Here is a 27650-nt window from a genome sequence, read left to right on the forward strand (position 1 = left end):
ATTACACCATCAATGAAGCACAAGTCAGCAAGAAACCAGAGAAGAAATTTTCTAAACTGGCGATCGCATCCTGACAACAGTAAATTTTTTTTAATATTATTATAGCCAACAATGTTTTATAATAAATGTCAAAGCAGGGTGGACTGTGATACTTGAAGGAGTGTAACCCTCGAAACACTAACAAGAAATCAAAAGCATTGATGAAGCCAAGAGGAAGGAGATGGGCGAAGCAAAGATCACAGGTACATTGAATTGTTACAAAACACATGTGCCATGAAATTCATCAAGAGGAGACAACGGTTAAGGAGAAAGATTAAAACTGTGAGTGCCTATAAGGACAGTAATGGGTATGCTTGTTAAGTCTCAAAATGTCAACCTCAGAGAAAATACTGCAGAGAGACTTAAGAACAGAACAAATCCCTGCTTATGGATTTGAAGGTTGGTTTCTGTGTCACTTCATGTAAGACCCCAGTGAGTTCCACTGGGGAATAGCTTCCACTGGTTCAGACTCTGCGCCAGCTTATAACTTAACAGCACGATTTCTTGGCTGGCAGAAAGAAACAAAGAAGGATGTAAAGATGGAAGTGAGAGGAATAAAACGTCTTCTCAGACTTTTGGGAAACAGAGCATCTTGCAGCTGGAGACTCTGTAAATGGGGGAAAGTGGTCTTGGGTTGTGGATTCTGAGTTCATGTTTAGAGACTTGATGGTTGCTGGCCTGACCATACCCTAGAGTGTTCCCCCAGGGCAAACTTCTGTTTTTCTTTTTCCCTGCTATATGCCTGGGGTCTCTGCCTAGGAAACTTTTTTGTTTGTTTGTTAATTTCCTACCTCGGGAGTCCCTGGAGGTCTTATAATTTGGATTCCAACTTACATGATTTCAGGTTCTTTGGTTACAAATTCTTAAAATAGTCTTACTTTATCTGGAAACTAAACCAAGACAGTTTTGTGTCTCCACTGCTAAGTGGACTGCTTCCTGATCCATCTTCTTTGCTCTGAGGTCGAAATCCTGCAAGAATTTGGCTATATGCTGGCGAACCAGCTACCTTCAGAGACCCTGGCGTTTCTCCTCTCTCTGCACATATTTAAACATGAATCCCTAGTTTGCATAAACTCATAGCCTTTTCCTACCCCCACCTCCCAGGCCAGCTGCTGAACCTGCTCATATATTTATCACAGTTTATTTGTTTTTCCCTGGATCCTGAATATTTCCATACTTTCTGGATTACATGATAAGCTTATTTGTTCATCATTCTAATGCATACTTACTGCCTAGTCATATCAAAATTTATTGATCCACCTACTGAATTACTCAACTTTCTTTTCTGAGACATGGTCTCATGTATCCCAGGCTGCCCTCAAACTTAATATGTTGTGAAGGTTGCAACAAACTTAGATCCTCCTGCCTTAACCCCACAAGTGCCGGGACTGCAGAGATGGATACCATGCTGGATGGTTGCTTGATTCTCTTTCATAATTAGAAGTACACTTGTAAAATATGGAGACTGGCAATGTGCAATGACTTCCTTGGATTGTGTTTCCTGCAGTTGATTGTTGAGTCAAAGGTACCAAGTTATTACCTTTCTTATAATATTTCTCAGTTTTTTCATCTCTCTGTCTGTCTTTCTATCTCTGTCTCTCTGTCCCTCTCTCCTTGTCGCCTCCCCCCATGCATGTAGGTTCACATGTGGCTGCAGGTATATTGCATACATATGCACATGTGAAGACCAAGGGTTGACATGGTTTCCTCCTTTATCATCCTCATCCTTGTCCTTCAGGATCAGCCTCATCCTTCAGAGGCAGAGTCTCCTACTGAAGCTGAAACTCACCATTTTGTATGAACAGGCTGGCCAGCAAGCCCCAGGGATTTATTGGTCTCTGAATCCCACATCAGGAGTTACGAACATATGCTGAAGTACATGGATTTTTTTTGTGGATGTTGGAGATTCAAATTTAGGTCCTTGTTCTTGCACAGCAAGCGCTTTACCTACTGAACCATGTTCCCAGGTCAATTCCTTCTTTATTTTATGTTTTTTTTTTTTAAAGGATATTGTCTTAGTTAGGGTTTTATTGTTGTGAAGAGACACCATGACCAAGGCAATTCTTATAAAGGAAAACATTTAATTAGGACTTGCTTACAGTTTCAGAGGTTTAGTCTATTGTCATCATGGTGGGAAGCATGGCAGTGTGCAGGCAGACATGGTGCAGGAGAAGCCCAGAGTTCTACATCTTGATCCACAGGCAGCAGAAGGGTACTGTGTTTCACACTGGGTGGAGCTAAGAGACCCACAGTGGCACAATTCCTCCAACAAGGCCACCCCTACAACAAAAATGCCACATCTTTTAATAGTGCTACTCCCCATAGTCCAAGCATTCAAACACAAGAGTCTATGGGGGCTGTAACTGTTCAACCCATCACATTCCACTCCCTGGCCCCCATAAGTATGTAGCCATAAAATAATGCAAAAAGCATTTAGCCCAACTTCAAAATGTTTAAAAGTCCCAAATTCAAAGTCTCTTCTGAGATTTATGCAATCCCTATAAAACCAAAATCAAAACGTAGATCACATACTTCCAGCGTATCATGGCACAGGATATACATTATGGTTCCAAAACATAGGAAAGGAAGAATAGTGAGAAAATACTGAACCAAAGCAAGATCAAAAACCAGCTGGGCAAACTCCAAATTCTGTATCTGCATGTCTAATATGAAAGCACTCTTCAGATCTCCAGCTCTTTTCAGCTTTGTTGACTACAATTCACTTTTTTCTCATTGTCTGGGTTCTACTCCCTGTTAGAAGCTTTCCTCAATGAAGCTTTTCCTCAATCTTATGGCTCTGACATCTCTAACCTAGTGAAGTCTCCAAGGCAACCCAGGCTTCACCTTCACACCTTCACATAGTAGCCTCTCTGGTCCTCCACGCAGGAACTCCCCTGCCACAGGTCTAGCCTCAGCAAATGTCTTTAGTCACAGAGGGAGATTTCACAACCCCTTTCTTCTATCCCTAACTCTAAAGCCAGAACCACGTGGCTGAAACTGTCAAGTTCTGCTGCTTGTTGGGGTTAGACTATAGCCCTTGTTGTTCAAACACATCTTTACCAGCTTTGGTTTTGATGGTTTTATTCACTGCCTGAGGTTTGCTGTCCTGGAACTTGCTCTGTAGACCAAGCTGGTCTTGAACTCAGATATCTGCATTGCTTCTGTTTCCTGAGCACTGGGATTAAAGTCATGTACTGCAGTGCCTGGGCCTAAGCTTTTCCTTAATTCCTTTTCACAAGATTGAAGCTAAACTGGGTGGGACCTTGCTACTACTCCCTTAATTCCATTTAATATCTTTAATCTGTTTATCTCCTTGGTCACAGGATTTGGTCTCCTTCAACTTCCAAGTGCCCCTTTAATCCCTGAACCATACATTTTGTATTTTTCCTTTCTAACCTTGCTCCATTTCATCAAAACGCTCTTCATAAGAGTGAACTACAGGACAGAATCTATACTAGGCTGTTTTGAGATTTCTTTTGCCAATATAATTAGTCAAATCTATTTATCTTAGTCTCAGGCAGACTCTTTGAACAAGGGCAAAAAGTAGCAACATTCTTCACCAAAATATCACAAGAATGATCTCTAGGCAACACACTAAAATTATTCTCCCCTGAGGCATCTTAAGTGAGCTCTCACCCAGTTCAGATCACCCTCAGCACCAGTGTCTTCCATGTTCCTACTAGGATGGTCCATTAAACCCCACTTAAAGCATTCCATTACTGTCTTAATCCAAAGTCCCCAAATCCACATTTCTCTCAACAATAGGATGGTCAGGCCTGTCACAACAATACCCAGTCCCTGGTACCAACTTCTGTCTTATTTAGGACTTTATTGCTGTGAAGAGACACCATGACCAAGGTAACTCTCATAAACATGAAATTTAATTGGGGCTGGCTTATAATTTCAGAGGTTTAGTCCATTATCATCATGCTGGGAAGCATGGCAGCATGCAGGAAGACATGGTGACAGAGGAGTCCAGAGTTCTACCTCTTGAACTTTGAGAGACCTCAAAGCCTGCCCCTACAGTGACACACTCCTTCCAACAAGACCACACCTACTCCAGCAAGACCACACCTCCTAGCAGTGCCACTTATCATGTGCTACATGGTAGTTCATAACATCTATAACTGCAGTTCCAAGAGATATTACAGCACTTATTACCTTCTTGGGCTCAGATGTATATATGGTGCACAGACATACACTCTGACATACAATATACATACAATAAGATTTTTTTTTTAAAAATTACTTAATTAAAAATAAACCCATAAGTGTTCCACCCGTAGAAGAATTGTCAATGAAGATGAGGGGAAATGGGAACTCCCATGTTGCTCATGGAAACATACATTTGGACAGTCACTTTAAAAATCAGTTATCAGATCCTCAAAATGTTAAACTGGTGACCATATGACTGGGAATTCTATTCCTAAATATTTGCCCTGAAGAAATGAATACAACAAGTTCACATAAAACTTCTAAATGAATGTTCATAGGACCATTGCTTATAATATCCATAAAATGGAAACAACATAAATGTTCATAAGCTAGTAACAGGGTAAACACAATGTATATCTACAAAGTTAATATGATTTGACCATGTTGAAGTCACTGTTTTATTGCTGTGAAGAGACAGTAACACCAAGGTAACTCTTATAAAAGAAAGCACTTGATAATGTCCAGCTTACAGTTTCAGAGATTCAGTCCATTATCATCATTGTGTGAAGCATGGTGGCATGCAGATAGGCTCTGGAGCAGTAGCTAAGAACTACATTATGATCAGGGAGAGGAAGAGAGAGAGAGAGAGGGAGAGAGGGAAAGAGGGAGAGAGGGAGAGAGGGAGAGAGGGAGGGAGAAAGGGAGGGAGGGAGGGAGAGAGGGAGAGAGGGAGGGAGGGAGAGAGAAAGGGAGGGAGGGAGGGAGAGAGGGAGAGAGGGAGAGAGGAGAGGGAGAGAGGGAGACAGGGAGAGAGGGAGAGAGGGGGAGAGGTGGAGAGGGGGAGAGGGAGAGAGGGAGAGAGGGGGAGGGGGAGAGGGGGAGAGGGAGAGAGGGAGAGAGGGGGAGGGGGAGAGGGGGAGAGGGAGAGAGGGAGAGAGGGGGAGGGGGAGAGGGGGAGAGGGAGAGAGGGAGAGAGGGGGAGGGGGAGAGAGGGAGAGAGGGAGGAGAGAGGGAGAGAGGGAGAGAGGGAGAAGGAGGAGAGGGAGAGGGAGAGGGAGAGGGAGAGGGAGAGGGAGAGGGAGAGGGAGAGGGAGAGGGAGAGAGAGAGAGAGAGAGAGAGAGAGAGAGAGAGAGAGAGACTGGGCCTATTGTGGGCTTTTGAAACCTCAAAGTGTACACCCAGTAACATGCTTCCTAAAATAAGGCCACACTTCCTAATCCTTCTAATCCTTTCAAACAGTTTTACTCCCTGGTGACTAAGCATTCAAATATATAAACCTATGGAGGCCATTCTTATTCAAACCACCACAGGCTGTAACAGGAATGATGTGCTGATACATTTTATTTCACAGAGGAGCCTTGGGAACATATCTGTGAAAGAATCCATGCTAGGAGCCAAGTCCTAGCAGAAAGCAGCTATCATCTTTGCAGCCATCTGAGGCCATATACCTTGCTGACAAAAGACTTGTTTTTCAACAGCCTACAACAGCTGAGCACACTCTGATAAGCATCTTATTTTTCTCAGACACATCTTGTTTTGTTGTTTAGTGTCCCCAGCTGCAAGGCTCACGTGGTGAAGTGTCTCCAGCTGCACTCCCCTGCTTGTGTTTATATACCTATGATTTTCTTTCAATAAACGAGACCTGATCAGATACCCTGTCTCATCTCCATTCTTTGAGTCTCTTGCCCCTCGATCCCCACTCTCTTTCTTGCAGACCCCATTGACTGACCAGCTCGGGCCGGGTCAAATCCATATATAAAAACCAATGTATCAAATGAGTCTATTTTCGTGTAATGTCCAGCATAGGTGAATCCATGAAGACAGAAAGTAGACTAATGTTTACCAGTACTGGGCGAAGGCCATGATAAAGAGAAATGTGAGCTCTACCAGAGATTCACTGAGCATGACAAAACTCCCTGAGATAGCTGCATAACCTTATACACGACTTAAAATCATTGATACTTCAAATGAACACAAACTATGAAAGTGGGCACAAGAAAGGGAAGTTAGAAGTTTGGCTCTAGCATGCCCTGTCCTTCCTGTAAAGCTCCATGTTCAACTGCTTATCATTCTTCTGCACATTCAAATTTCTTATGGACTCAAGAATAGTTGAAGAATTCCTCCAGAAGACAGAGGGACACCTTCACTTCCCCAACCTCTTGTTTGTTTTTAAAAAAACAGGATCTCATGACATACGGCTAGTTATCCTGGAACTCTATGTAGACCAGGTTTACCTCAAATTCATTGACATCCAAGCTGCCTTTACTTCTCCTAAGTGCTTGAACCAGGCATGTGACACCATATCTGGTCTATTATTCCAGTCTTAACTACCAAGATTGACTCTCAAATCACACCTTACACATCACACAGTCAATATATCCATATTGACGTAGTTGGGAAAAATGGCTGCAAAAAAAAACCAAAGAGGCATGATAAAGTTCAGGGGGTTGTAAGAGTCCTTACTGGAGGCAATGGCAGGGACTGATAAAGATGAAAAGAGAGTCTGGGTGGGAAAGGGTTTAAATAACAAACCCTGTTGATGTCACTGCAGAGACAACCCATACACTCAGATGGAGCTCAGCATCAAGATTGAGTTGAGTGTAGAGGCAGTGTGCAGGCTTAGGTCTGTGGAGGTGAAGTCAAGGACTGGGGCAGCACAGATGAACAGGTAGACAGCTGGACAGGTGGCTATTTGAGTAGGACTTTGTCAGCAATGGAGACTGAGCTGAGCTGAAGCTCCCAGGACAGTCAGGAGTTGTCCTCCTCCATGTCCCCTTATATACACTCTAAGTGGTCAGATGACAGTGGGGTCTGACTGTCTCTTTGCAAGGTTAGATGTTTTGCTCTAGAGGGCTTGGTGACTCTTAATCAGTCTGTTCTGTTCGGTAAGTTCTTATATCTGGTCTTAGTACAACTAAGTGCTATATAGTCTCAGCCTACTTTGATATGTTTATAGGGTAGAACCCTTTTAATTTTTCAGAGTAAACTATTTATCAGTCTTTGCATCATTAGTGGTGGACAGGCGGTGGAGTCTACAAGGTGCACAGTCAACAACCTGCCTCTGGGTTTGCACTCAAAACAGTCAAATGCTCTTTGGAAAATGGAGTCACCCAGGGGAAGGAACAGCCTGAAAGTCACATCTCAGAGCATGGATTGACTTACAGCAGAGCATAGTGTGGTCTCAACACTTATTTAAGGGCGGACTCTACGTCACTTTTCATCCCTAAATGCACAGTCACAATTGGGAAACCGGCCTAACACTGTGGTGGGGAGGGGCCAAATGGCTTGCATGCTAGGCAATACCTCTGAGCTAAGTCCTAAACCCCAAACTCTAAATTTTCAAAGTCAGACACCCCCTTTTCTCCCCACAGTAACTCCCACAGCACAATCCTTTCTGCTTCTTCTTCCCAAAATGTCTGTCCATCTCAAGATGACTAACAATGACAGCCATCCTGAAGCCTACACCCGCCATGTGTGACCACTTCCAGAGCAGCAGGCAAGCATCGGGGCAGGTCTGGGGTCAGGGAGACCTAGGAAAATGGTTGTCCCTCCTTTAGCCTCAGGAGAGTGCCCAAGGGATGACAATAAGGATTGTATTATGCCACAATGATTAAGGCCAGAGAAGGGAAAACTTGAATGAAAAAAACAAGTCACATACTGAGTCAGAAGCTAAACCAGTTGTCAAAAAAGATGAAAGTAAATGACAACCTGGATTTACTAGATCTTAGGATGCCTGGTAAAGAAAGCCTGATATTATTGTTGTGGTTAGTATTGTTATTTACTTTTTCATTTATTTATTTATTTATTTATTTATTTATTTATTTATTTAAGGGGTTTGCACAGATATACAAGTGGAGGTCAGAAGACAACATTCAAGAGCTGGAATGGTCCCCCTCTTCCTCCTCCTCCTCCTCCTCCTCCGCCTCCTCCTCCTTCTTCTTCTTCTTCTTCTTTACCATGTGGGCCAAGGTGATGAAACTCAGGTCATCAGGTTTGGCATCAAGCACCTTTATCCACAGAGCCATCTTGCTGACTCTATCATCATCATCATCATCATCATCATCATCATCATCATCATCATCATCATCATGCAATTCTTAGAGATGTTAAAACTTTGGCTGGCACAAGACTTAAATAGATCACTGTACTTTCTGTCCTTGATTCATTCTCACAGGGCACTGTTTCTACTTGTACATTTTCATGCATGCGCTTGGGTAATTTTCTATTTCATCTGCCAGCTTTCTCGCCAGAGAGAACTGCTCTAACCCACACAGTGTAATGACTAGAAATGTACGTTTACGCAGCACAGCATAGATGCAGAGTGCTTTCACTTTTTTGCTTCATTTTGCCCCATGGAAAGCTATTTCTCCTTTTAAGGTGTTTGCAGCTACAGAATTAGGATGAAAGGCAGAATGGACCACACACGAAGAATCTGCACTCGGGTTGACTTGACTTCACTCTTAAATTTCCAGCCAGGAAGCTTGAAACTAAAACAAACTGCAGCACATTTGACTGTGTGGCAGGCAATGACCTCGCCTATTCCGAAAACATAAATTAACGTACCACAAGAAATCCTTTTCAATGATAAGTAACAGTCTTTGAAAAGAACGTTTCCTATTTTTTTAAACTGAGTTGCCAAGGTAATATTGCCACACAGATTCTAGTTGTTAATAGTCAGGATGCCCACCATGTGTCAGAAAGGAAGAACTTTTAGCCCAACACCCCCAGAGCGGAATCAGAAGCCTGCTTGCTGTGGGATAGGAATCCTGTCACACATTAATTGATGACCAGGTGAAAGAAACCTTAGGAGTTGATGGTTTGACTAAGAAAGAAAGCAACAAAGAGAACAAAAGAAACTACAAAGAGAGTCCAGGGGGCACAGAAGGAAGTGGAGGAGGAAACAAAAAAGATGGAAAAGGAATCACCAGGCAGCTGGACCAAAACCAGAGAGGGCGCTGTGAACAGACGTGGTTATGTGGAGGCGGTGGACAGACACCAAACTGAAAGATCAAATAAGAGGTGGGAAATAATACGGGCCACCCTTTCCTCGTGGAGGTTTTTGGGGACCTCCGCAGGGGCATGGCTGCGGAGAACTAAAACCACAAGAAGAGGTAGAAGAGAAAACGAGGAAGTGGGACTACATACATACGGACTTCTGGAGATTTTTTTTGTGGAGGGTGCCCGTGCTTCTGGGTGAAAATATTGGAGCAGGATAGGGAAATGTTGCAGAGACTCAGAGCGTGTGGGGTGTGGTGAGCTCAGTGCCTTGGGGGAAGGCAAATGGTTACACCGGAGGGACAAAGGGGGAAAGGCCAAGAGTGGAACACTGAAGTCCACCAGAAAGGGTAGGACAGGAGCAGATGTCAGTTCTGAAACAGAAAAGAAAGATGCCTCTCTCTGTGCAGATATTTTGCAGATTTTATTTTCTGTAGAAAGATGAGCGTCCTCTTGGGTTGCTTTCTTGCCTCTCAAGGAAAACGTGAAGCGAACTCAACAGATGCAAATGGACCTGGCATAGGAGACGATATTGATGATTTTGGAACAGTCTGGCCAGTGTGGGATAGCCTCTTGGTAGAAAGGCAGAGCAAGCCCACGCAAGGGACAGCAGGAGCGACAGATGTGTTAGCTGCACCGAAGAAGTGTGGCTTTGAGCTTAGTGTAGGAGAAGGCAGAACAGTGCAGGGATTTCTCAGGCTCCATGGGCAGTTGTAGAATTGAGTTCTCACTACTAGGATTCAACCACATTATTATCCTGGAGCAGAATGAGCCAAGAAGTTTATGATATGTGCCCGTAGAACTCACTCCTCCGGGCTGCAGAGATGGCTCCCAGTCCAGAGCAGCTGCTGCTCTTACGGAGAACCCAGGTTCGGATCCCAGTATCCAAATGGCTGCTCAGAACCACATTCTATCTCCAGTTCAGGGGATCCGATGCACTTTACTGAACTCTGAGAACCCCACACACACTTAGTGCACATATACACACACAGGAAAACATCCCTAAACGTAAAATGAAATAAACATAAAACAAAACTGTTTGAAAAGAGTTCCTCTCTGGTAAGGAAACATGTGACTGAGGGCAAACTAGAAAAAAAAAAAAAGTTAACAAGCGGGAAGTTGGGTCATTGATACTGAGGCTGTAACTTAATTGTTTTGTTTGTTAGGATACAGATATCAGGGTGTGTAGGACAGAAAGGTACATAAAGGGGTCAGCGAATGAAACAGAAGACCTTTAGCGTCTTATTATTTAGCACAGCAAGATTAAGTTCAAAAAATGAACTTGGAAGCTGTGCATGGTACAGCACACACCTGTCACCGCAGGGCTCTGTCAACTAAGGCACTTCCTATTAAAATGCGTTAAAGAGGATCTTTGGAAATGTCGACATCGCAGAAATACCAGAAAAGGCCGTGAGAATTTCCAGATTCACAAAAGCTGAAGGCACATCACAGCTCACAGCCAATTGGTGAGCCTCGGGTGAATCCTGCACTATAGGAGCCAACAGGCCTGAAAATAATGGGTATGGACGATTAAAATTTTATACTGACATAAACTTACAAAGCTGATAGCTGCTCTGTGATTAGGCAAGAATATATCTCTACTCTTTTTCAAACTTTATGTGTTTGGTGTGTGTGTGTGCGTGTGGGTGCATGCATGCGTGTGCTCATACACATGCCATAGCATACAAGTGGAGACAGAAAACAAGATGGCGGTCTGTTTTCTCCTTCCACTGTCTGGATCCTAAGGAGTGAAGTCAGGTAGCCAGGCTTGAGGGCAATCATCCTCACCCACTGAACCATCCTTCTGGCCCCAGACTACATCTCTTTTCTCATGAAATGCACCCTGAAGGATTTAGCATGAAGAACTAAGGTGTGTGTAACTTGCCACCACAGAGGTGAGGGGATGTGTCCCAGAAGCTGGTTAGTTAGCCACACCACACCTGCTTAAAGATAGCAAAAGTGGCAAAGAAAATGGGATGAAATTTCACAAAGGTAAACCCAGGTAAAAAGGCATACGGAGATTAGTGTTATTTTTGTTTTTGCAATATTTTGCATATTTGATATTATTTTCAAATAAAGTTAATAAAGATACTAGACAGATTAATAATATAATTATAGGAGTAATAACAACAAGCTCTCAGATATGACATTATCCGAATCTTTCCTTATAAGGATGAGAAAAACTAAGATCAGACAAGTACTGTGGGTTTTTATCAGAAACACAGCCAAAGTACAGCTCAGTTCACCTTGTAAAGTTAGGTGTGCACCTCTGTCCTAAGACCTAAACATTATAATCTTGTATATTTATAAATACCAACTTAACATCCAGGACTACGAAAAGCTTCATGGGAAACTGTAAGTAGCGTCTGTATATTGTCGTAAAATCCATATGATAGAATGCTAAAGAATGAATTCCAGATACAAAGCACAACGTACACACGTCTCAAAAACATTAGAAATGATCCCCACTTATTTGTAAAAGGTTGAACAGTAGTCATATTTATTCCTTAAAGGTTGTTATAGTTGTTGTTTTGAACCAAATTCATAAAGGAAACTGTCTTCACCTGCAACTTACTTTATGGAAAGGTATTTTGGTTGTGTTGCCTTTGTTTGGGTCATTATTTGCTTGAATAAATCTGGTGCCACCTCTTAAATGGCTTTCTTCCTCGCTATAACTGTAGTTTTACATGTGGCTGTAACGCAGACATCTCTTTATCCAGTACAGAGCTTGGACAACACCACAGTCAGAGTGTTTACATTAACAAGATCTCCGGCCTTTGTTAGTGCATTTTCTTTCTTCACACATGGAAGTTCCTTAATACTTTATTCTTGCTTAAGCTGTCAGTCACTGATGAAATAACTTGTGGGAAAGAGTCATAGTTTACTTTTAATTACATACTTAGTATTTCCTTTACTCCTTGTTGCCTTCCTAAAGATTCAGATCTCTGGGCGGGAGAGGTTGCTCCGTGGTTAAGAGGACTCCTTGCTCTTGAGAAGGACCTGAGTTTAACTCCTAGCACCCACCAGACGGCTAACAATTGCCTGTAAATCCTGTTCTAGGTGATCTCACATCCTTTTCTGGCCCCTAATGGCCCTGCATGCATGTGGTGCACATACAAACACCCAGGTTAAACATTCATCCACATAAAAAATGAAATAAATACTTTTAAAGTGAAGCTCAGATCCCTGAACAGGAGACACGGCTCAGTGGGGAAGCATCTCTGGAGAACTGCACTACTGTTCTGGAGAATCTGAGTGTGGATCCAGCACCCATGTCAGGCAGATCACGGTCACCTCCAACTCCAGGTCCAGGAAGTCCAACTTCCTCTTCTGGCCTCCACAGGCACCCGCACTAATATGTGCATGCCCACAGACACGCGGTTAGGAAATTAAGCTGTTGTGTTGTCGTTGTTAAGAACAATGTGTCTTTCCACCTCAACCATAACTCTCTTGAGTGTTTAAATCTGCTGGAGACACATTTTCTCCATTGCGTGTCGTTGTTTATTTTTACTTTGCCTTAATTTTACCATGACAGTCCATTGGATTTAAATTCTGGGTAGCCTGTGTTTTTCTCATTGCTTTCCCTGTGTGTCATCCAACTGGCTACTTGTGTCCAGTGTTGCTGATGACAAGACAAGGTTAATTTTTATCACGGTTTTCCTGCACACAGTGTGCCCCTTTACTCCTCAGAATGAACTTTAAACAGTTTGGCTTACATTCCTAAATGTATCTATCTATCTATCTTACTTTCTGTCTGTCTTTCTTTCTTTCTTTCTTTCTTTCTTTCTTTCTTTCTTTCTTTCTTTCTTTCTCTCTTTCCTTTCTTTCTTCTTTCTTTCTCTCTCTCTCTCTCTCTTTCTTTCTTTCTTTCTTTCTTTCTTTCTTTCTATCTCTTCTACTGAGGATTCCCGAGACTTTGATCTGATGATTTTTGTTTTCTTGTTACTTCTTACAAGTGGAATATTTTAACCTGTTTTTCCCGCTCTTTTTCTCTACTTGGAGACTCTGCTCCTATGCATGCTGGTCATTTGATGCTATCCCAGAGGTCAGTAATGGTGTCTTCAGTATTATTCCTGTCTTTTCTCTCCACTTCAATTTCATCAATTCCTGTTGACATACCACACCCCAAGTTGTTAAACCATCGTGTCCCATGCATTCCAATCCTGTTCAATGCACTTGCTCTGTCAAATATTATTCTCCCATCTCGGGAATCTCCATTGGTTCTTTTCTTAAAATTGAATTTTTCACATTGCCCTTATTTACGTACATGCTCTGTAGATGTTTTAGCATATTTTAAAGTAATTTTATGATCCTTGTCTTCTAATTACAAAATCTACCTGTCTATCACCCACTCTGCTGCTATCAGACATTCTATCCCACTCTTGTCTTTGGATGGCATTTTCTTGTGTCCTCATGTCTACATTTGTAGAATGACATAGAAATGCATGGATGGTACATTTGATGATTCTGGATTTAATTATTTTCTTCTGAAGGGTATTTTGTTCAAGAAAAAATCAGCAATAGATCGCTTATCTCTTAAAGGATTGATTAGCTTTTAAAAGGGTCATCTGTGTGAACATTCATCATTAATCTTATGGTGGTTTTCTTAATTTTGGAAAGTGGCTTTTGCTCCCAGGTCATAGCCCTTCTGTGGCCTCAGCGGAGAAGCTGAAATGATTATAAATCTTATCTAAGTTGGCAGGCTGAGAGCCATAAGCTCGGATGTAGCTCTCTCTGCTTAGTGTTACCAGTCCCCCGAGTCCCTATGATCATTTTCCTCTCTGCCTTCTCAAAACTTCATCCTGTGAGGCCCCATTTAAACATCGGCCACACATCTGAAGAAAGTTTATAGCTGTTTCAGTTCCCAACTGTGGGTTTCTTAATCTAGCATGGTTTTATATATGAGAATAAGGTTCTATGCCATCCCCAGAATTATTTTCTTGAACAGTCTTTGATTGTGGTATAGTATATGAGAAACATTGTTTCAGAAGTTGAGTGTCACTGTGATTTTGACAGAGTCTAGAATTTTGCAGCGTCCTAATGGTCCCCAATCAGGGAGAAACCAATTTGACAACAGGCAAGTTTCCTTCTTGATTAAGACTCTGAAGAGAACGTGTTTTACAGAAACTCATTCTCTTTTTACCACCTGTGAGCCTTCACTCTCCATAGGTTCACCCAAAGGAAGCATTTGAGAGAACTAAGGGTTGTCTCATTTTTGGGCGAGTGTTCAGACATGACTGTATAGGATTCGACTTTTAGAAAGTTCCAGAAAAAAAAAATAACATCAACTGGAAAACCAAGGAGGCTGACCAGACAGTTCTGCAGCTCTGCACTGCTGAGGAGACTGAAGCTGAAACTCATGCCCTGCCGAGTGAGGTGCACTTGGTAATCACCTCAGCTTCTCCATGGACCCCTCAGAGGGCAGGGTTATCCTGAATCAAGATCAAAGGCCACGTTCCACTCTGAAATTAATGAGAAATGGAAATATACAGTGTTTTGTTAATTAGAACTTAAGATCTAACTCGCTAATTCAAGTAATTCTCCAGGAAAAGGAAAGAAGACAAAGACCTGGTGTGGTAGCACAGACTTCTAATCCCAGAATTCAGGAGGATGAGGTAGGAAGATGGTTATGTATTTGAGGCCAAATAGGACTACATATAAGATCTTGTCTCAGACTGGATTGAGGGCAGACTCAGAGGAAAAGAGGAAAGATACTGAATCCTGATGCTTGGGGCTTGACTTGGGCTTCTTATGTGCTTCCACAGCAGAAGATGGGATCTTTTTGAACCTCATGTATCCCATGAGCCTGATGGTCCAAGCCATAAACTTTTATAATCTAATCATCAATTCATAATTCCAAATGGGCATTCTGATAGTGCTGCTACATATTAAGACTGTAGGAACCCTGCAGAGGTAAAAATTTCTTTTTAATTCCTCAAATGACTTCAAGTACAGCCATAGAATTGGCTTCAATATTAGAATGAGTTAAGAACAGTGGCCAGTGGGTTGATAATCTTCTCCAGCTTCCAAGAAAGAGCTCCGTTTTGGCCTCTTAGGTTTAATGTGTAACAACATATTCCTTTGGCAGCAGAATCTTTTTGCTGTGCCTTGGTTCCAAGGAATACATGATGAGAACTCACTGAGTTTTATTAGAAGGAGTTTTGCCTGGTAGAATTCAAAAGCAATTTTTTCACTTTAAACCAGTTATTTACTGAGATATCTGAGTTATAAATGTGAAGTAAATAATGTGGTCAGTGAGGTTTTGGTAGGTAAATTAAACCTATATCCTGTACACCCGTGGTTAGTGATCCATTTTCACATATGTGCTCAAATGAAGTACTTCAGATTATTTATTATTTCATGGGCTATCAGGAATATTTCAAATATTAGACTTTTTCTGTATCTGACCATTCATTTGACTTTTATTCCAAGCTCCTGAAGTTAGATGTGGATAAAACTTAGCTTTGGGATTCAAGGAGTTCACAAAGACTGTTATTATAGAAAGTGACTTGTGCCTTAGCGGAACTATCACTGGGTCCATTGAACACAAAAGAGTGAGTAATGAGAACAGAGCAGGACATGAAGAGAGACACTGTGCTGAATCTGAGACAAGAGCATCCCAGTCAGATAGGAAGGAGGCTACTGTGCCAATTGAGGATAAGCAAGCAGAACTGGCAGTCCCTTGACTCTGCCAAAGGCATAACAGGATGGGAGAAAGAGGCTTGGCAGACCGCAGGAGACACCCTGAGATGTCTTGTCCCAGAGATTAAATTCATTGAAAAGAACAAAATGGAAGGGCTAAGACTGGAAACAAAAGAACAAATTAGAAATTGTTATGCCTTTCCAAATGAAAACTTGTGGCAATGGAATATCATTTAGCTATGGAAAGAAATTAAAAAAAAAAAAAAAAAAAGCCCATGCTGCAATAGGATTGAACCATAAACACATCATGCTAATCAAAGAAAGATGACCATGAAGCCCCTATAGTGTCTGATTGTATGTTTATGAAATGGTAAAATTGGCTAATTTATAGAGACAAAATTGATTGGGGATTGCCATGTGCTGATAGCTAGAAGGAACTGAAGGATGAATAAGGAGTGTAGGACCCTTCCTGGGCTGATGAGATGTTCTAAACTAGGTTGTGGTGACACAACCACTGAGCTGTATGGAGCAGAGGGATGGAGTTGATGGTAGTAACTCAGTGTCAGATGCCTCACTAGATGCATGAGTCCCTGAGCTTGATCCTAAACTTATAAAATTACACAGACACTAACACATGCACACACACACAGACACCACAGACATACACACACAGATACATACACAGACACCACGGACATACACACACAGATACATATACAGACACACAGACACACACCACACACACACCACAGACGTACACACACAAATACATACACAGACACACAGACACACACAGACACCACAGACACACACACACACACAGATACATATACAGACACACAGAGACACACCACACACACACCACAGACATACACACATGGATACATATACAGGCACACAGACACACCACACACACACATGTGCCACCCTGGGTGTGCATTTCTTAATCAAAAAAGCAAATGGTGAAATGGGAGAGGCTGTGATGCCCTGATTCTGTACAGCTGGTCTGTGTGGATGGACACAAGAGTTAAGGGTAGAATGTATCAGTAAGCTAAGGATTCCATAACAAAGACCATGGGTTGGGTGCTTAAGTAACAAGAATTTATTCCTTATGCTTCTGCAGGCAGGAAGTCCAAGGTCAAGGTGCCTACAGACCTGGTTGAAGGTCCTCTTCTTAACAGACAGCTCCTTCTGTGTTCTCACATAAAGAGAGGAAGAGAGAGCTGATCTATCGGAACCCTCTCCCTTCCCTTGTGAGGACACTAATCCTGTAACAGAAGCGTCACTCTTATGACCCCATCTAAATGTAATTACCTTCAAATGCCATCACGGAGAGGATTGGGGTCCCAGTACATACACATGAGGGTAGTCAGGAAATCCATCCATACAAGAATTATTGAGACAGTGATGAGAAATCAAGTAGCTAAGGAAACTATGACATGTCCAAAGACAGGGCAGATCTTCCCTGATGGTCTAGCTCCTGCCTTCTTCCCTTACGTGTCCTTAAGCTTGTTCATTTGAAGAAATACTGAAGCTTGGGCTAGACCATTAGGGAAGATTCCTGCTTAAGGAACAGACTGAAAGTCAAAGGTCATCAGCAAGCAAAGTGCTAAGCAATTGTACTGAAATTCCTTGAGCTCTGCGATGTCTGTTAGTCTTAAGAAACCTCTCAAAGTTATGCTATGCAGGTTCCTGGGCTTCATGAGATTGCTGTGGCAAGGCGATCATGCTCTCCAGCTAGACACTGACGCCTGGCTTTGGGGTTCTTGAGAAGAGTGTATCCTTTCCACTGCCTGTGCTGTGGCCACAATCATCTTGCTCTGCTTTCTTGCTTATGTACTAATGAAGTGCTTACATTCGACTCGCATCATAATTAGGGTTCATTTAGTTCAAGGGCTTTGTAATTAATCTCTTACGCTAATTAATTTTTAAACACCAATGCATCACAAAACATGTGAAAGCAAACCATTTTTCTTACCAACAAATTAAATGAAGCTTCTTTGGCTTAAGAGCAGGGTGAGAGGGAAAAATTGCTAACTTTCTCTGCTGGAAACCACTCTGAGGTTGACATTTATATTTGTACTCAGAGGGGCTGGGGAGAGGATTCAGAGACTATAAACCCTGACTGCTCTTAAAGGTTCAAGTCCCTCACGACTGTCTGTAACTCCAGTTCCCAAGGAACCAACCTCTTCTTCTGGCCTCCTCAGGTGTAAGCACAGATCTACATGCAGGCAGAAAACACACACACACACACACACACACACACAAATATTGACCTCTAAAACAGGAAACTCTGGCTGACCCCCAAACATGCCTCTGCCTGTATTTGTCAGCTAGCAAAATATTCTTTCTCGATTAAACTGTAGTTCTTAAAGAGAGAAGGTTAGGGAAGGGTCTGATTGATCTCACCTGTAATTCCAGCACTGGAGAGGCTGAGAATCTGAAGCCAGCCTGGGCTATATGGTGAGTTCCAAGTTCCAGGTCAGCCTAGTCTACAGAGTGAGATCCTGTCTCAAAAAAATAAGTAAATGGAAAACATAACTGAGGTAGAGAGAGAAAGAGAGGGAGGGAGGGAGGGAGGGAGGGAGGGAGGGAGGACAATGTTTTGGGTTTGTGCCTAGTTAGTATTTCTTTACTTGAGTGAGGATGTATGCTGCAAACTAAACTGGAACATTGCCAAGGTGGATGCTGTGCATTGCACCACTCATTGTCATTCAGTCAACAGAGGCCGTGTGCAGCATCTTTTTATTGTACTTTATTTTATTGTTTTCTGTCCTGAGACTTGAACCCAGCTTCATGCATGCAAGGCCAGTTCTCTACCCATTGAGGAATATTCTCAGACGGACATCCTGCTTCATGAATCTAAAACGGGGGTTGCTATATTTCACCTGCTGTGACCCTGCCTGTCCCCTGGCGTGCCCTCAGCGGCTCAGAAGACACTACCTGAATTCAAACTCTAACGTTGTCTTCCTGGCTGTTGCCATTAGCATACCGGTTTGTGTCTTCTCGTTTGTAATATTGTTGGCACGCTTGGGAGTTGCTTGAAGATTAAGTCAGTTTGTACAGGAAGTGTGCCTTGGACTGTACCTGGCGGAGGCGTGTAAACTGAAGTCACCACACTGCCAAAATGAGAGACACAGCAAAGTCAAAGCTGCTTGAGGAAGCTGCCGTAGCACTTGGACTGTTGAAACTGGCGAGTTCTGCTCTGCTTGCCATGCCGATCACAACCAGGTCTGTGGCACACAGCAGAGCACCTTTGTGAAGGTGCCTGGGAGAACAGCAATGGTCACCCCTTGACATAAGTAGTGGAAAAGCCTCACTTGCCACAACCTTGAAGTCTCCAGGGTTATAGTTCTCTTGGCCAGGTGACTTCCAGCCCAGGGACTCTGCATGCTCCTTGCTGCCCATTTAGGTGAGGGCTGGGCTGATAAGCGCGTGTGTCCCACGAAAACCATGTGTTGGAAGCTTAACCCCCAATGCAACAATGCTCACAGCAGAGAGAGATGCTTGTGATGTGGTGAGCAGACCACAGGGGAGCTAGGAAGGATTAGTGTTCACTGAAAGGGCTTTGAGCAAGGTGCACTGGCATATACAGGTACTCTCAGCTATTCCAGAAGTGGAGGCAGGAGACTCTGTTGGGCCTAAGAGTTTGAGGCTAGTCTGTGCAACATTAGTAAGACCTTGTCTCAGAAAAACCAAATGGAACAAAATAAAATGACACAGACTTGAGGCTCAGTTTAATCTTTTGCTTTCTCTTACCCTCCATCAGCCTGCTGCCTTCCACTGTAGGAAGACATACCATGAAGACCCTGGCTAGAGGCTACTACCTGGCTACTCCACTCTCTAACCTCCGGACCTGTGTGAAATCACCTTACATTGTAGATTACGCAGTTTGTGGTATTCTTTCACGACTCAAAGCAGTCCATGATTTCTAGAAGGGTCAAAGATTAAAACTGGCTTTTGGTCTTTTGGGTTCAGGGTTGTTTTGGTGGTGGTTTGGATGGTTGGTAGTTTTCATGATTCTACTCACCCAATCACGTTGTGAAAAGGCACAGTAATTTCATTACCAGCTGCAAGTATGCAAGAACAGAGACACTGGTCTTTACCTTCCTGGTATTCAATGAATATATTCTGTTAAAAAAAAAAAATGACAGTGTTGAACAAGCAGGCTAAAAATGGTGCTTCGATATCATTTTTAATTTGTATTTCTATAATGTTCTTATAAGATTTAATGGGTTTTCCCCCACATGTTTATTATCTACTTGTGTGGTGTGTGTGTGTGTGTGTGTGTGTGTGTGTGTGTGTGTATTCATGTTGTACACATGCAATTAGCCTCTTTCTTTTTGGTAGATCTTTTGAGGCTTTTCTAGTTGATATATATATATATATTAGTGTGTGCCTTTTATTATATTTATTGCAAGCACTTCTGTCGTTTGGCCATCTGTCTTTTCATTTCTCCACAGTGTATGTGCACATTCCATTTTCTGTAGAGCACACGGTGATTTTAATGCTAATATTGCTAAGCCTATTGGACTTTTCTTTTGTGGTCTCTTCCCAGCTTGTATGCCATTTCAGTCACGTCCTCTCTCCAGCTTTGCCCTTCCAAACAGAAATCTGATTCATTGTACTCCGATGGGAATTCTGAGGCCAGTCTCCACACTGTCGCTGCCACCCCCAGCCACCTTCACCCAGACACAGATGTCACCTATTGTATACTTCTTCCCAAACGGTTCCTTTTTTTCTTTTTCCTTTCTTTTTCTTTTTTTAAAACATTAACACTAAAACATCATGAGAAATATGTTGATGTGTGTGACTGGGCTTTATACAGGCTTCGCTGAATCCTTTCTACAAAGAGACCTGGGCCCTCTTTTGTGTCCTTTAAAAGGCACTTGGAGCCCTTCATTTGTGCTTGTGGCAGGGAATTTGTTTGCTTCCAGATACACTCATTCCACCACTCCCAGCAGGCCCAGCTCCCATTGCTTCTCGTCATCGTAGACACACGAGCCAAACTTGGTATGTACCATTCGAAAACCTTAGGAGTTACTATGAACGTCACCTCCAGCTTACTAGCAAATATTATGAAAAAGAAACAATCTCTGAAACCTCTGAGTGTCTCCAGAAAAAAATGGCATATGGAATTGTAATTAGTAATAAGCACTTGCACAGCATTTCCTGATTATAGTAGGGGGTTTTGGCAAATTTTATCCCATCTGATATTCAAAAGGGCAAATTATTTTTTTCCTTTTATAAATAAAGAAGCCGAGTGTGTAAGAGCCAAAAGTCATGAACACAGATCTCCTAAAACAAACTGAATGCTATTTCTGAGTTATTTTCTGTTTCTCATCCAAGTTTCTATTCATGATGTCATCTTTTTAGTGTATGTTTTTATATTGAAATAATTTCAGATTTATGAAAAAAATCTTGTAAGCACAGCTCAGAGAATTTTTATGCTATTCATCTGGCTCCCTCAAATATCACTATGTCACGTGGCTGTAATATTATCAAAATGGAAAAACACCCCTGGTGCGTGGCCTTCCCGAATCCATAGGTTTCATTTGCATTTCACTGATTTCTCCTTGTTGTTATTCATTTCCTGCTCTGGCATTGAATTTGATATTGTGTTGGGTTCCAATGCACTCAGTTTCTCTAATCAGTCCTAACTTTTCATGACTCTTTTGACAGTTTGAGAATCTGAACATGGCTTCTTTTTTGGGATTTTTCTATATCCTCAAAAATGAAGCCATTTAAACACTTGTAGCAATGCTGTGACAGTGGGAATGGTCTGTCCTCTGTGCTTCTGTTGAGAAACCAACTTCTCCAGTTACTCAGTTGCTAACTGTGATCACCAGGTTAACAGGGTTCTTTCTTCCAGACTTCTCCACTATAGAGATACTATTTTCTCTACGTAAGTAATAATATAATAGACTTTTTCTGATTTTCTTCTTTTCATTCATTACTGCATTGTTAAATGACAGCTTTCAATGCTAGATATTGATGGCACACAACTTTAATCCCAGCACTTGGGAAGCAGAGGCAGGCAGATCTCTGAGTTCAAGGCCAGCCTGGTTTATAGAGTGAGTTCCAGGACAGTCAGGGCTACACAGAAAAACCCTGTCTCAAAAACACCAAAAACAAACAAAAAACCAATAGCTTCCTATTTTGGCTATTCTTTCTTCATTCACTAGTATGGATTCCATTATTAAAAAGAGCATTCCCTTATCCATTTAGATATCTGTTTGATACTTATACCAGTACATATGCCCATAAGTTTACATTGAATGCTGTGTTTATTCATTAATATCATGTATCATTTTTCCTATATTTGTCTATGAGTGGTCCTTTAAGATGGGCTATATGTTCTTTTAGCACATCAATTTTTTTTTATTATTTTTGGCCTTTATCTTATTTTCAGATACAACATGTGTCAGATACATCTCATGTCTCATGTTCTCCTATCCAATTCCTAGGTTCATCTATTTTCCAAGGAACTCTAATTTGTTTATCGAACATCTGGAAGGCAAGTACTTGGTTCCACACATGCTCACTGTAGTGGGTTTTGGGGGCTGATAGGTTTTTGCTACAAACACAGCAGAGATAATGTGTATATACACGTCTATGGCTAGAACTGTATCTAGAAATAAGGATAATGTTTAACTGTTTTACTGAATTTTTTTCTCCAATATATTTCTCTTATTGAATTGTGTCAGCTCATATTTTCAGTAAGCAGTAAGTTGACTCTGTAGATCTTCTTGTAGTATCCTTGACCTTTCTGGCTTGTTCAATCTGTCCCCACTCTTCCACAAGACTCTCTGAACTCCGCCAGATGTTTGGCTGTGGGTCTCTGTATCTGTTTCCAGCCAATGCTGGATGGAGCCCCTCGGGAGACAGTTACGCTAGTTTATCCACAAGCATAGCAGGAGTATCATTAGTAGTGTCAGGGGGTGGTTCTCTCACATAGAATGGGTCTCAAGTTGGGGCAGTCATTGGTTGGCTGTTCCCTCAATCTCTGTTCTGTCTTGATCCCTGCACATCTTGTAGGCAGGACAAATTTTGCAGGTGGGTTATTACCTGTCAATTTTTATCTTCTCAGATGTCTTTGTCAGCAAGAAGAACTCTAAATTCAAAAGGAATGAGAAGAAAGACAAAATTGTGACTATAGACACTGTAAAACTGTAGTCATCTTTTTAATTAATGAATTAGCTAATTAATTAATTAATTCTTCGTTGATAGGATCTCACTATCTATCCCTGGCTGGCCTGAAACTCACAGAAATCTGCCTCTCTCTATCTCTCAAGTGTTAAAATTAAAGGTGTCCATGACCCTTTAAAGCAACCTAATTTAGTACTTTAAAAGAGTAACACTAAAATTATCAATAAAATGCTAGGACAGAGAGGACATAAAGGGGTCTGAGAGTCTTATCAGGGTAAAGAGGAATAAAATAAGGAATAAGTTGAATAAAAAAATTATAGCTACAGATACAGTATAAAATTTAGAGAGAAGCCCTAGCATTTCAGAGACAGAACATGCAACTCCAAAACAACAGCAAGGAACTGAGGAACATGGAAATGTTATTAATCTAACAGAAGACAGAAAATGACCCAACAAAGACAAAAGGAAATAGAGAACACAAGGAAAGTGCATAAATAACACCAACCACATCAGTAATCACAATAAATATAAATAAATTATTTTTTAAATGTCAAGACAACCTAGAAAGTAAAAACAAATTTTTAACTGAATGCTGTTGACAGGTGTCTGATGATGGAAGAGGAAGAGAGGATAGGAATGAATGGTGTGGTCGGTGGGATTACTGATCCTGATTCTTCCCCACTCTCTTCAACACTCAGTCACACTTTTGCCAAAGCCCCTCCCCGCAACCACCAGTGCAGGGATAGAACCTAGGACCAGAAGAAGCTAGTTAAGTGCTCTAACACTGAGCAGTAGCCCCTAACCTTTGTCATCCCCCCCTTCAAGTCCCAACCTCTTGACTTTGTTTTCATGATGGAATTTTACTTAGCTGAAAGCATGGACCAGGCCCATCAGTCCTAAGGAACTTCCCCTTGTTCCTACTACTCTCTTGCAGCATCACCATTGCTATGAGAAGATCTTCTCTGGTATATGCTGTCCCCATAGCGGGACGGGAGACTATATAGCAGACATTCCACAGGTGGCCCAAGGCCTACAGAGAGAAGATCACAGCAGAGTAGAGCCCAGCTTATGTCAGCAGAGCCCCGGCTAGCCATGTTCTATGACCCAGTCTTTTATTTGAGACTCAATGTGCTTACTGGGCATAATGGGAAGCTACAAGGCCCATAATCTCCTGCTCACCATTGGGAGCCCTGGTTTTGTACAAGGTGCTTTTATACAAACCTGCCTGGTCAGCAGTGCTGTGCAGTGCTAGGATGCACAGGCTGCTCTCCAATTCCTGGGATCAGCTGGTAGGCCTTTTAAGCTCTTTCATGCCAGGGCAGTCACAGTGACTTATCTGGATTTATTTAAATTTTTTTGTCTGTTTATCCTAGATTATTGTGAATATTGACCAGTATTTACAGTCAGTCCAATTCATTGGCTTCCGGGCAGCGTTTGAGACTAGTAATCTTTTCAACATTTGTTTTTGTGGCTGGTGTTAATGACCCAATGCATTCAAGCGCCCAGTCATCTTCCCTTCCCTAGGTTTGGCTTTTGCTAATTAGTGGCTTGTGTTTAGTATTTAATCAGTTTTTCCTTTAGCACACACGTACTCTTTCTTACATTTTATATTGCTTGGCAAAAATTCTCCTCTGCTCATGTTTTCATCCCTGCCTGTAAGTTGCCCCTGCTCCTCATATTTGGCTCTGTTCTTAGAAAGGTCTATTTTTCTCATAATAACCTCTTTGCTTCTGACAACAGTGTTGATCTATATCACACAAAGGCTAATTGGGTTGGTGGATTTTCCATTTGCATTGATGCCACAAAGGTGTGTGCTCGGCACCGTTCAACAGCCTCTGGGACACTGAACTAGTGGTATCAGATCCCTGCAGTGAGTTCTAGCCTCCAAAGGGAGAGTCTCAAAGCTGCTACCCAGAGTTCAAGGCAAATCATATTTCTATGAAAAATTGATGTAGCATCAAAACACACTAAAGCCTGAGATGTTACAGTGCATTTGTGTTATGAAGGTATAATTCTCAGGTTTTATACTTGCACACAGTAAAAGTATCTGGCGTGTCGGGAAAGGCTGCCTCATTACATAGACCCTTAAATTGCCAGCCTGCATTTTTAAAAGTCACATAAAAGAATGGATGTGTAGTGTGACAATTGTACTGATTGCCTCTCATGCTCTGGAGCGAAGACAGGAGGAAAAATGAGGCAGTATTCTGAAGAACCATCAAGTGCACCACTTATGACAATAATAAAAAGTTTCAATAGAGAATGTTCTAAAAGAGATTGGAAGGTTGTGTGTGTGTCTCTCTGTGTGTGTGTGTGTGTGTGTGTGTGTGTGTGATAGATACAATATAAGATACAATACAATGTAGGGCACCAAGCTTGTGTGTAGTGACAAACTATTCCAGAAAGAACAAGTGCTTTTCAGGAAACCATGGGTGACTGCCAATAGTACAGAACCTTGGGGAAGCTGTATGGTAGTTTTCCTTTCTGCCCCTACTTTCTCTCCTTGCAGAAAAGCCTTCTGTAGCCCAGGCTGGACTCGAACTCACTATGTAGCTGAAAATGACCTTGAATTTCTTTCTAGTCCTCACCCCAAATGCTGGTACTGCAGACATGTGTTACCATGCACAGCTTCTGCAATGCTGGGGAAGGAGTGGAGGCAGAAAGCAAAACTGTGCCATACAGTTTTCCCAAGGTTCTACGCTACTTTGTCAATCATTTCCTGGTTGCTTCAAAAGTCCTAGAGCCTCATGTGAACCAGCAGGGCTGGGAATGACGTCCACTCCCCATACCTGGTTGTGAACGTGCAGGTGAATAAAACAGAAAAAACTGTGGCCCTTGGTGCAAGGTGAGCTCTAGGACTTTGCTTCGGCTGCTGCATCTTTCATCCTATATGTCTCTCACCTTTTGCTCCTGAGTTCTCTGTGTGGGGAGTTCACTGGACCGTGCACCAGACGAGCTCGGTGGGTGGTGAGGTGTTCCTGTATTCAACCACGTGCTTCTGGATTCCATTACAGAGCATCCGTATTTACCTGCCGCCAACAGCTCAACGTGGCCACAGCCTGTCTGCCACAGACTATGGATCCCTATTTTTTGCCAATATTATTAAAACCAAATAATGTTTCATTACTTTTTAAAAGGAATTCCTTCCATTTGTTGAGGTTTTTTTATCCAGTAAAACTACATCACACACATTTTGCTTTCACAGAATTTTCGTCATCCTCAGGTCACATCCTCAACACTGGGCAGCCATCACTTCTAGTTGCAAAAATCTCCTCACCCCAACATCATGGCTTTCCATTATCTTTGAACAGTTTTTTTTTGTATGTTTTTCGGTTATATTTTATTTGTCCTTTATTCTCCATAAGAATTTAAATTTAAATTTAAGTAGCAAAAAAGCAGTAGTAAGCACTAAAACAGTCAGTTTGATTTGGAGTCAGGGAGCCTTACATAGGATCTGAGGTTTTGTTCCTGTACATGAAAGACCTTGGGAAAAGTCTAACACTCTGCGAGGCCGAGTTCCCTTGTTGTAAAATGATGCTAACAGTACCGACCCGTGTAGAGTCTTCTAAGTATTAAATAACAAGAATCACTCCCAAGAAAACGTGCCTGAAAAGCTGTGGCCCGGGTGTTATCAGTTCCATTTCATTATTCGGACGAACCCACCCTAACCGGAGCAGCAGCACCGCTGTCCTTCCAAGCGGGGGCATCGTCCAATCTACTGTGGACCTGGCACCAGGATTTTTTGAGAGAAGGAACAAGATTCGAAAGTAATTTCAGTGCACATCTAGAAAGAAAAAGGCAAGGCTAAGTAGCACAAAAGAGCTATCCCTATGCCGCAGATGAGGACACGGAAATGTCAGAGCGGAAGAAAGTTCTCCTCGCCAGCTGCGTGATTGCACATTCCCCAGCAGGAGGGGGACTGGCTCTTTCTACTCTCTGCCCAGCTGAAGAAAAAGATGCCCCACCACACGGATAGACAGGGCAGCCTGGAGTACTGTCAGATGAACTCTTTCGTTTTACTTTGTGGTCAGATTTTTTTTTTCATGCTGAGATACTCTTATGTATGTTTTGGGCCCAACTCTCTTTGGCTTAGTTCATGTCACTTATGCCTAAGTAACTAAAATGGGCATTTTCCCCCGATGATGGGAGATACCCAAGAGGGGCGTTCTCTGTATGAGTCAGAGTCCGCTTCCCACTATTATTATCGTGTGTCCTGTTACCGGCAGCCTACACCTCAATTATTTCATGGAGTTTGCCCAAGCAGCAAGGATGGAAACAAAGCAAAACAAAGCAGTAGCATCGACAACCAGGAAAAATACGTGTTCTTGGTGCAAAGGGTGAGAGTCCGGTAGCATAAGCTTAGCAGTGGAGTGTCTTCATACAGCTCTGTTCATTAGTGCTCAAAAAAAGAAAGAAAAACCAACTGCCCCTTCTTAGATAGTTTTTAAAGCAAAGTTTTAAAGAAATAAAAGTCCCTGTCTTACAACTTCCCTTCTGCGTCTCAGAATATCTAACTGTAGAACTTGCTTACTGAATGTGTGCTTCGGGTTAGAAAAGAATATTTAGAAATCCTTTCCCAAAAAAAGCAAGTGGGAGTGGAAATTTGAAAGAGGACCGCCTAATTCAGCACTAAGCCCAGTATGAGAGGCGAGTGTGTGTGTGTGTGTGTGTG

At 42.2% G+C, this 27650-nt stretch overlaps 1 long non-coding RNA gene across 1 annotated transcript; it reads right to left on the reverse strand.

The window, feature by feature from the left end:
• Positions 1-21758: 21758 nt before the first annotated feature.
• Positions 21759-24050, reverse strand: LOC143443980 (uncharacterized). The gene is made up of 2 exons (XR_013113440.1): positions 23814-24050; positions 21759-22946 (listed from the first exon to the last, which is right to left on the reverse strand). It is a non-coding gene; the product is annotated as an uncharacterized LOC143443980 (long non-coding RNA).
• Positions 24051-27650: the final 3600 nt, after the last annotated feature.

The sequence above is a fragment of the Arvicanthis niloticus genome, chromosome 11 (assembly GCF_011762505.2).
Source record: "Arvicanthis niloticus isolate mArvNil1 chromosome 11, mArvNil1.pat.X, whole genome shotgun sequence".
Classification (NCBI taxonomy): Eukaryota; Metazoa; Chordata; class Mammalia; order Rodentia; family Muridae; genus Arvicanthis; species Arvicanthis niloticus.